At 33.3% G+C, this 11,412-nt stretch overlaps 1 protein-coding gene across 11 annotated transcripts in view; it reads left to right on the top strand.

Annotated features, from left to right (window-relative positions):
* The window catches only part of LOC106789093 (probable Ras GTPase-activating protein), a 135,924-nt gene that overhangs the window by 74,082 nt on the left and 50,430 nt on the right, over positions 1-11,412 (top strand). The window lies entirely within an intron of this gene.

Below are 11,412 nucleotides of genomic sequence, written 5' to 3' on the forward strand. Positions count from 1 at the left end.
AAAATATTCGAATGGCAAAAAGAGAGAAATAATCTCGATTTCTCTTAGAAAGAAAGAAAGAAAGAAATAGAGAGAGAGAGAGAGAGAGAGAGAGAGAGAGAGAGAGAGAGAGAGAGAAATTATTTAACGATCCACGTATTTATACGTGACGGATTTTCTTTTCTCGAAATTGATGCATTTTGGCAAGGAGTATCGGCTTCCCGATTATCGGTCCTTTAGAAATTCTAGATACTCGGTCGACCACGGGCATTTCCATGTTACCAATGTACATACATAGATTTGAACGTTTGCTATGCGGAGATCGATTGAAATGGATGATGATGGATAGATAGAGACAGGAAGACAGACAGACATACAGACAGAGGGAAATATCGGGATACAGTTTAACGAATTCTCTGATTCCTAGATTATATAATATAATACTCTTGATAAAGAAAAATATATTTGATAACGTATAATATATATAATATTCGTTTGGTTTTGAATAAATGAAATAAGATATGTTCTTTATTATTATAACGAGTTATAAATAATAATAATAATATATTAACCCTTTTATATTACTAGAGATCCCTACATGGGGTCATCCATGCATCAGCACGTACTACTGACCCATTTAAGAGTTGTATCAGAACATGTTGTAACGAAAGAGTTAATCATTTTCTCTCTCTCTCTCTTTCACAAGTTCACCTCTAAGAGAATGATACAATAAAGAGAAAATTTGTATAACTAGAAGTGAACATTGTCGCGTAACGAAAAGTACGATTAGCCATAGCTAGTAGCCAGAGCATATTTATGATGCAGCATGGGCCGTGAGCCAAGTTAATGCGCCAAAGTTACGTCAAACTATAGAGGAAAGGAACGTGGCGCACTCTATTTGCCTGTGGTTTTAGCTAACTAACTTTATTACTATTCCCTACTAGTAGGTTGTCTCTATTTCTCCTGGTTACTCTCGTATTGGACACGTTCAATGCTACCCGTGTTGTATCTTATTTTGTCTATGTTAACGAACACGTACGCGTTCGTAGTAGTAGGTCACAAAACAAGCTTTTTCAAAATACTTTTTTGGTTCATGTATATTTCATCGACCATTGGCGATTAGGATAGATCTTAGAATAATTTATTGTTTCGATGATATATTTAAATCAAAAATATTTACATACATTTTTTGTTTCTTTGTGTACGTGTGTGGATGAGTGGGTGGACGTAAAATTTAAATGAATGAAGAGGAAACGATCCAATTTTAGTCGTAGCGAGGTAAACTCATTGAAGACGAGAATGCTTTTAACGCATCTTGATAATCGACCTTGGCCTACTATCTCGTGGTCAGTAACGTCGATAGTTAAAAGACGTTCGTTACTTATAGTTAGATACTAAAAATATCGTGTACTCGATAATTTGTTATCATTGAGTCTAGATATAAACGGGATCTTTAAATATAATGTCATCGAGCCGCAATTACCTTACGCTTCGATAGATAATTAATGGGCGTTAAAAAATAAAAAAGAAAAAAAGAAAAATTCTTAACTGAAACACTTATCCACATATAGAGATAATGTACATTTTTAGCTCGCATACGAAGTTTTTCTCTTTATTTATTATAACGTCGTGTATAAACTTTCAAGTTAAATAATATAAGAACGCGCATTTTTTTTTTTTGTTTTTTTTATTTTAGTATCATATCGGAAAAAATGAATGCTAGTTTGAATATCGATCGGGTTAATTTTATTTTGTTCAAATTTGCGAAACAACTTTTTCGAATAAATATTTCTTATTGAGATAATTAAAAATAATAAAAAGAAAAAAAAACAAAAAATATGGAATTATATAAATTGGGTCAATAGCGTCGTATATCTTTTTTCGTTTCCTATCGTAGAAAAGTAGGTTTGATTTTTCGTTAAAATTTGAAAATGAGACAAGATAGTTGTTGCATCAAGCGTTAAAAATAATGTCCGGTGGCGTCGATTGTCTCGCGCGTGGTGGGTCTGGTTCTTTGATAGTAATAGAAGGAGGATGAGGAAGAGTAATTTACGAAGAGAAAGAGTACGGTAGGGGGACACATCTTTCATTATTTCCTTTTTCTTTTTCCCTATCAGATCCCCGTAGAATCCAGGGGGGCCCCAGCTGAGAATAGCTCGTGCTCGACATAGGTCGCCATCATTCTCCGTTAAGATTTTCCTCTTTTTCAAGCTCAAGTCTGGATCTCTTCCTACAACAGTGCACGTTGCAGTTATATTAGTGTTAGTACCTATTACTGCTGTTACCACTACTATTACAAGGATTTCTCTTCTCTGTCCCCTCTTCGTCCCGTTATTCTCTATTTGTTTCTCGTTTCTGGCCAGACGACTTGGCGCGCGTGCCACTTTACGTGTTCCAACCTATTCATTCTCTCACTCTCTTATCGTTATCTCCTTTTTCCCCCTACATCTTTTTCTTTCTTTCAATGAGCTAGTAAAAAATCTCCTCCTTTTTTATATCATTGAAAATTTATCTTTAATAAAAAGAAAAAAAGAAAGAAAAAAAAACCACGACGAATGTGACCCAGTTTAAATAATAATAATATTACTACGAAAGATTTGAATTTCTACGCGATAAAAATATCCCCAAAAAAACAAACAAATATTATCAATTAATATTAACTATTTTTATTCCTTAACCGTCTCTTTTTTTTTTTTTTTTTGTCCTAATTGCGAAAAATCGAATTAGAAAATCGAATCCGAACGGTCGTCGAATTACGTTCGACGCGGGCCGATCAGCTGATCGACGTAGTCCAATAAATGAGTAGAAGGGGTGGGGATTCGATGAAAGCAGCGCCAAGAAGTGATCGTGGCCAATGGTGGAAGTTATATAGCAGTTACCTCCTACGCTCGGGGAATCCAAGGAACGAGACAACAGTCCAATTCCGATGTTCCCGCGCGACGGTAGACGATCGAGAGTGCTTGCTTCTTCTCTCGATCCGCCTACTGCAAGTATCCATCCTCCTCTCTGCTGTTACTCTCTTCTTCTTCCTCCACCATCACCATCACCATCACCACCACCACCACCACCACCTCCTTTTGGTGCGTCGTAGTCGTTGTCGTTCTTATTCTCTACCGTCGTTTATGCGAACATCGTTGAACGCGCCTCCGCGTCTCGTCGAATCGAGCTCGGCAACGGGAAGTTGGTTCGTTCGTTAGTGGTTTGACTTTTTTTTGTTTGTTTCTCCTTTCTCGAGAGTGGTGTTACAAATAATAATATAATAATAATACATTATTTCAATAATAAAATAAACATATATATATATAAACATATAGAGGAGAGGTAATATATTTTATTCAAATGTTGATCCATTTAAAGTGAACATATCACTGCTAATTTCATTTTGATTTGATTGTTTTTTTGTTTTTATATCAAAACTCTAGCAAATAGTTGTCGTCGTTTCGTTTCTCTTTTTCTCATATATATATTTCGTTTATTTAATCTATTTTTATACGATGACGAGAGACAATAATTTCTCTACCGTTACCGTGTTTTTGTGCATTAGCGAAATAAAAACAGAAGAATTTTTAGCAAATTCTTATCACCTCTAAAGTGTCACGACGTTATATTTCTAACGTCACTTCTTTGCGTTAGACTAACTTTTTTCTTTTCTTTTTCTCTAATTTTTCCAATGAAATTTTTCTATCGAAAATAAAAGTAATCGATTCTATATATATTATTTATTTGAACATTTAAATAGAAAATAAACATTTTCAGTGTGTGTTTGTACAAAATATATAATAAGGTCTTGTCGTAAATATAAGACAACAATTTTGAAAGAGAAGAGTTAGAGATAGTAGAGAGAAACGTAGATTAAGTTAGATAGATTAGATTTTATCGTGGGTGGTGGTATCCTGTTCGAATCCGTCGCGAGTCAAATGCTCGAATTATACAATTATACATATATATATATATCCATGCATGTGTGTATTATGTACATATGCACGTTATCTTTATTCAAGAAAATGAAAATTGATGATGGATGAATTTGATCGTAAAAGACGAATCTTTAGTTCTTTTTCTTTTTTTTTTTTATATACCTATCTAGCCAAGTATTTTTATATTCATTATTATTACAGTTCTTCTTGTTTTTTTTTTTTTAATCATAAACATGTGTATATGGGGCAAGTGTATACATCTGTTATACCTATCCATTTAGCTATCTTTATCTCTCTCTCTCTCTCTCTCTTCCTTCCTTTCTCTCTGTTTCTCTCTTTTCCTCAGCTACAAAACAGTGGAAGAGTTCGATAACTTTGAAGCTTCTCTCCAAGGATGATCTTTCACCTTGACGTCTTGATCTATCTCGAAGGAAGATCTTTTACTCGAGGAGAGCGTGTTCGCGTGCGTGTTTTCACGTTCCCACGAACACTCGAATCTTATTTTAAACACACACACACATCCTCTCACTCTCTCTCTCTCTCTTTTTTACGAATTAAATATAATTTTCGGTATATGAATTTTCATTTTTACTGAATTCAAGGGTGAGAAAAGATCCTTCGGAAGAACAGTTTTTCTCTTTTCTTTTTGTTTATCATTCTTTAGATTTGATTTTGTATTATTTCCCATTTTTCTTTTTATCATCCTTTCCTTTGTAATATCCGAAGCTTGTCCTCCTCATCCTCTTCCTTCGTCTTTTTCGTCTTCGTCGTCGTCGCACGAAAGTGAAAACCAGTTATAAACCTTGTCGTGGTGTTCTCTTGAGCGACTCCGTTTCTTTTCCGTATTTGGTCGAGCAATGAGCTTGTTCAATTCTCCAAGAAGTTATGTCTTAGGCGGCAGACAATTTTTATCCACGGTTAAGAAACAAAGAGAGAGAAAGAGAGAGAGAGAGAGAGAGAGAGAGAGATTCATCTTTTGGATCGATTTCTTAACGATAAAGCAACATCTTCTTCGAAGATAATACTTGCAAAACGTTTTTAAAATATCTTACCTTATACCCGAATTACTAGTCTGTTGTTCGCGACTCAACATTACGAGAAAAAAATGATATAATATGAAAATGATAGCATTGCTCGTGTTTATCGTTGTAAGTGTAAAAATAACTATCATTAAGTATGTATAATACGCGCTACTACTTATACTAATAGCATACTACATCATTTTCATATTATATAAATGCATATATAATTTGTTAATATCGTATTATAACTAATTTTGAAGGTTGTATGTGTATTCGCGTTCGTTCGTTCGTGCGTGAGTGCGTGCGAATTGTTTTAATGGTATAAGGTCATCCGCAAAATGGATCAATTTTATTTTTTAATCGTATTTTTTAACGAGATTGACACAAGATAATCTTGAATTTCAAATTTATATTATAAATGTTAATTTAACATTCAATAAATTCGTCAAATATCGTGAGCACCATGATTATGAAATAACAATTTAATTATGATCTCTATCTATCTGACAGTAAAATAAAATAATACATAAAACGCAAGTACATAAATGTGTAACTAGTTTAACGATATTATCTAAAAAAATAAGGATGAGTAGTATTGAAGTTAAATACGGGTTAATTAAAATCACACTCAGCGAAAAAAAAAGAAAAAAAATAAGAAAATCAGCTAATGGAACTCGTTGATAAGAAATGAAATGAAAAGTTTGACTTTCTCCCTTTGGATATTCGTCTATTAAAGAGAAACATTATCTATCATCTATCGATAGCTACCGTTAAAAGAAACTAATTCCGATCGTTTGGCACGCGTAACGACTAACTAAGAAGAAGAACCACGAAGAACTGCTTGGTAGTCGTGAAAGAAGGTACGAGTTTATCGCAGGAAAGCAGATAAAAGGATATCGCTCTTCCACAAGCTCGCTCGCACCTGTTTGCACCTACCACCATGACTAAGCGTATCTCTTTTCCTTTCTTTTTTTTTATTCTTATTCGTTCTAACGTTTTCTACTTACTTACTTACTTAGAACTAATGGAAGGAAAACCATTCTTCCGTCCTTTCAATTCCCTTCTTTTCCCTTTTTCATTTGACACGGGTCAAAGTCCAATAAAAGATCATTAACTACCTAATACTTTTTGAATATTTTATCCGATAAATAAAATAATCTCTTCAATCAATTTACACGTAGTTCTTATAGATTTGCGAAAAATAAATGACTAAAATAGAATTCATGGGAGGAGGGTAAGTTTACGAAGGGTAATAAATATCGAGAAGGTCAATGATATTTTCTTAGTCGGTCCCCATAACTTTTCTCTCTCTCTTTTTTTTTTTTTAACCAAATATTTCCCTTCTTTGTTAACTTCCTTTCTCGTCGTGAGTGCACCAGTTTTCGGCTTCGACGTTTCACCCATAGAAGAAGAAGAAGAAGAAGAAGAAGACGAAGAAGAAGAAGAAGAAGAGGAGGAGCAGGTGCGAGAACCTTTCGAATTCGCAGCTTTTATTCCAGTCACGATTCTTCGGCAGGTGGTAGAAAGACATTTCAGGGACTCGTTCTTTGAATTTTCTTTTCGAGAGAAATCGATATCTTTTACTCATATTTTTACTTTATTTTTCTTTTAAATACAAACAAACAAAAATCTTCAAGCTCTAAATTTTTTTCTTTAGAAATTACGGGACGATCATTATTTTTGTTTATTTTTAATATAATATTCACGTCACAGTGTTAGACAAAATACAAAATATTATATTTAATTATTAATTGTACATAAATTGTCATCGTTGAACGTAGTAATTGCTAACATCTCTGACACCGATTAATTGTTAACAACTCTATTTCCACAAGTTCTGTGAGAACTCACTTGGCCTATTAAACTCGTTCTCTTATTATCTTTGTTACCCAGAGGCCGAACAATTACAAGCAAGTCGTTAGTCAACGGGTCACAATGTTTGAGGCTGATTAACGAACGAAACTGAGATCATATACTTGTTTCTATATATTTATTATACAAACAAGTATATTATGTATATATATATATATATCTATGTAAGTATATATATATATGTGTAGGCTCTGTTATTCGCCTGAAAATTGCACCCTCGGGAAACGAAGTATCTCCGACGTAAGATTTTTTTCGATTCGTTCGCGTTTTACAAACGAGATCTACAGATGAGAATCGTTGGTACTGAAAGAAAAAAAGAGAAAGAGAGAATGAATGATTTATGATCTTACGAACAAGGTAAAAAAGGAAAAGAGAATATTTTAAAGAGAGAAAGTAAGTAAGTACTAACTAACGAGGAAACGCATTCGAATCTATGAATCTCGGATTTTCTGATCAATAGTTAACTAATCTTACTCAGCTGTTTCTTTTGAAAAATATCGATCCTTCTTTTCTACATCGAGTCGATTTTTATTTTACACCGAGATGAATTTTTCGATAAACATATATTTCACATTTCATTCACGTAATCATAAATGTCTCCCTTGCAATAATCTACCTAATGATTTACATTTAATTACATAACTTTCTCATCCGGGAACTTATGATTTGACAATTTCGTATGGTGAAACGTATTATTTAGTAAAATTCATTTACTCGTAATTAATCACAGAGAAAATGATAATTATCTCTCTCTCTATCTTTCTTTGTAGATATTTAAAATGAAGATTGATGAAATACCGTAAGAAACGAAACGGACTGACAGTTAAAAATTAAATTATATCTTAGAGCTTACACAATTGGCATTAAAATCAACCCACTTGCCACCTTTTCCTCGACCACTTTCTTTTCATACCATAATCATGAGATTATAAGAATATACGTTTATAAACTGACTTCTTCTTCACGTTAGAATAAGCTGGTTAAGGAAGCGACGAAGCTCACTGACCACGGTACTCGGAATTATCCTATTCGTTGGCACAATCGCGAAACGTGCTATACGTAGTGCACTTTGACTACGGTTTGCGATCGGTTAATGCATAATTTATGCTCGCACTGTCGCCTCCAGCGCGTGGGTGCTTACTAGTCTCACAACGAAGAAACACATACAACTAGGCACACGTATACGTAGACGTCACGTACGCACGAGCACACGCCTTATACAAATACAAAAGTTGTTTGAGCTAAAGTCAAGCATGTTGTTTTGCTAACTCGTCGTCGTCGTCGTCGTCCTCCTCCTCGTCCTCATCGTCGTTGTCGTCGTAGGCGTTCTCTTCGAGCTTTTTAACTGGGCCACGAAGTCTAGCTTGCAATTAAAATCGAAGAAAGATCTACGTTTGTGTTTTATATATCGTATGCGCGCGTATACGCGAGTTTTCTACGTGTACGAGAGAAACAATATTCGTTAGAGTTACCCACCTGTTGCTCGTAAAGTATAGATTTCTTTAAGTAGAGAAAAATATCATACGAGAAAGAGAAAAAGAGAGAGAGAGAGAGAGAGAGAGAGGGAGAGGGTGGGTTTAATATATCCCATAAATAAATTCTCTCGTCGGTAAACCCTCCCCCCACCCCCACTCCACACCTCCACCGTTCGCATTTCTCGCATCAAAAAGTTGATATACGTTCCCGTAAATGAGAAGAGGGCTTGCCCTTTATCAAAGCCAACAACTCGATAGATTTATCCTCTAATATAATGTCGTAACTCCTCTGTGCTAACGTCCAAGACGTTAATCATACGAGTGAATGAAATCATTCGAACTTCTACCCTCCAGTGATCAAGTTACCTAACAGAAAAGATTTATCGTTTCAAACTCTTATACATACGATGCAATCGTTTTTTTTTTTATTATTATATCAATTTATTAACATTTCTATTTTTCTTTTACAATCAACTAGAAGAAAATGATTGACTTATTCCAACAACTGTGTCATTCACAAACAAATTATTTTCTCTTTTTTTTTTATTATTATTATTTATAGAATTGATTTATATTAATTTGATTGTAAATTCCAAATTATGTATTTTTCGTTGATTTCAAATTTAATGAAAGAAACATTTCAAATTTGTCATTTATATGAACATTTTATTTGATAAAGGTTTTGACGTTAATTTAATGCTTTTACCGCGAGACTTTGTTCTTTACAAAAGAGTATATACAAAAAATATATACATATATGTGTATATATATATATATATGTGTTCGGTTGTCGCGAATCGAGCGGCCTTCGCGATTTCAGATCACGTAACGCGCTTCCTGAAATTAGATTTAATTGTGCAACGCACGAGGTCGCGTACGGATTATTGTTAACGTTTCGAAGCTCTCCATGGCTAATACTATGATAAAATACATTTTCGTTTCCCTTTATAAAATCGACCGGTCTACTAAAAACTCTTTGACCTTTTTTTCTTTTTTTATTTTCTTTTTTTCTTCTTCTCTCTTATCCGTGTTAATTACGACCAATACTTTTATATCTTCTAAAAGAATCTATTAGATCATTAGTATTTTGCGCGATAGAAAATGTTACATTGAATTTAATTCTTGTTATCTTTAATTTAAAAATGACTTTTCTCAATTATAAAATTATTTGTTCACGCAAATAATAATTGCGATCTTTTAAATCATAATTTGAAAAATAACGAAACGAAGAAAGAAAAATTCAAGATTAAATTAGTCGAAAACGAATGTAGGGGTCGGAAATTATTCTCATGGGTGGTGGGTAGATCATGGGTCATCATGAGTACGTCATCGTTTTTTCAAGTCTTCTAGTTGTTTTAAGATTAATCGTTTATAAGTAAAAGTAAGGAAATAAAAGGGTAACGAAAAGATGAAATATATTATTCTAACACGATTGTGAAGTAATGAAAACAAATCAGGTAGAAATTGTTCATTCGTTCGTTTGTTCTTGTAGAACGATGATCCTTAAAATATATAAGAGCTCTCATAGCCAGTCTGTAACTCGAAATACCGAAGAGAGAGACGCGCCTCTTTGGTATCTTGAATCTTCTCTATTTTAAGCGTGGCTATATCCTCACACCGTAAACGTTTTCCTTCAGTAGAGATGAGAGTTCGTATTTTCCACGTTAACGTGTGTGCCTTTATACGCCTATCATCCAATCACGATCAAAGAACATCGTCGTGTTTCGATATGCTCATTATATTTTTTTTTTTTTTTTTTCAAAATATTTTGTTCCTTTTTCTTTTTCTGTTCTTGTTCTGTTTTTCCACAAACGTCATTTGTCCATTTTTATTTTATTTTATTTTATTTTATTTTACTATTTTTTTTTTCTGTCCATTATCCGTAATAAATGATCATGGTGGTGGTCTCGTCTCGTCAGTAGGTCAGTTCAATAAAACGTACTTGCAATAATTTAGCTTAAAACTCGTTAGAATTCCAGCCATTGAAGTTATGACCATTTATCAAGAATACGTCGAGCGGAAGTATGGAAGAAATTTAATAAATGATAATTACAATTTTATACCATAGAACCATTATATTTTTATTTAAAATTCATAGAGAGAGAGAGAGAGAGAGAGAGAGAGAGAGAGAGAGAGAGAAATAAAGTATTTTATATAAGAATTTTATACATTTTCCTCGGTTATTAGTTTAATCAAGTTGAATCAAATCTTTTTTAATCATAGAAATAAGAACTAACTTTAAATGATTCAAATTTCGTATTTAATAAGTCGTATCTCGCGAAGTATTTTTTTTTTTTTTTAAAAAAAATGATACGAATTCTTCTTGTCCATAGTAATCGATCGATCGAATGTTCGAAAAAAATAGGTAAGATCATTTTCAAAGGATTGTTGTATTAGTACAGGTTGATTTATCTATTCGTAGGATGTTTAAATTTGAATGTCCAACAAGAAATGAATCGTATATAGAATGATGGAAAAAAAAAATAAAAGAAAAGGATAGAGTGATTAATGAGAAAATCGAACGAATAATACACCATGAACGTTATCGTCTCGCCATGTCATTATCCGTTAAAGAGGAGACTAATACACTTTATCAAACAAAACTAGAAAACAAAAACTAGACAAAAAAAACCAGAAAATTCTTTTATCCTCGTTTAAAGTTACACTTTCGTTTTGCCATAGTTGGCAATGATGATGGCGGTAGTACGTTTAGTTTGATACTAAAACGTACTAACGAGTAATGAACATTTTTCGCGTTTATAGTATCTACTATTACTTCCTAACTAATGCGAATCGAAGTTGACATTTTTCTAAACCGATTTAATCCAAGATGTAACGAAGAGAGAAAATCTAAACGTTTTCTAATCGATATTTAATGCCCTAGGCTTGAAACTCGTTAAATGGGAATCGTTCATAGAGGTGGGAAGGGGCAGGGAGGAAGGGGGGAGGGAAGGAAGGAAGGGAAGGGGGAAATTTGCCATCGACCATACCATAACAGTTTTATTTATACTTGTATTTTTTCTATTACAATAAAATATATTTTAGTGTATAAAATAAAAATATATACGAGATCGGATCGTAAAAGTTTTATCCTCGGTAAAATGAAATTGATATATATATTTTTTTTTTTTTTTTATCAATGAACGC

This window comes from Polistes canadensis, unplaced genomic scaffold (assembly GCF_001313835.1).
Source record: "Polistes canadensis isolate GaletaPanama2010 unplaced genomic scaffold, ASM131383v1 scaffold_164, whole genome shotgun sequence".
NCBI classification, from domain to species: domain Eukaryota; kingdom Metazoa; phylum Arthropoda; class Insecta; order Hymenoptera; family Vespidae; genus Polistes; species Polistes canadensis.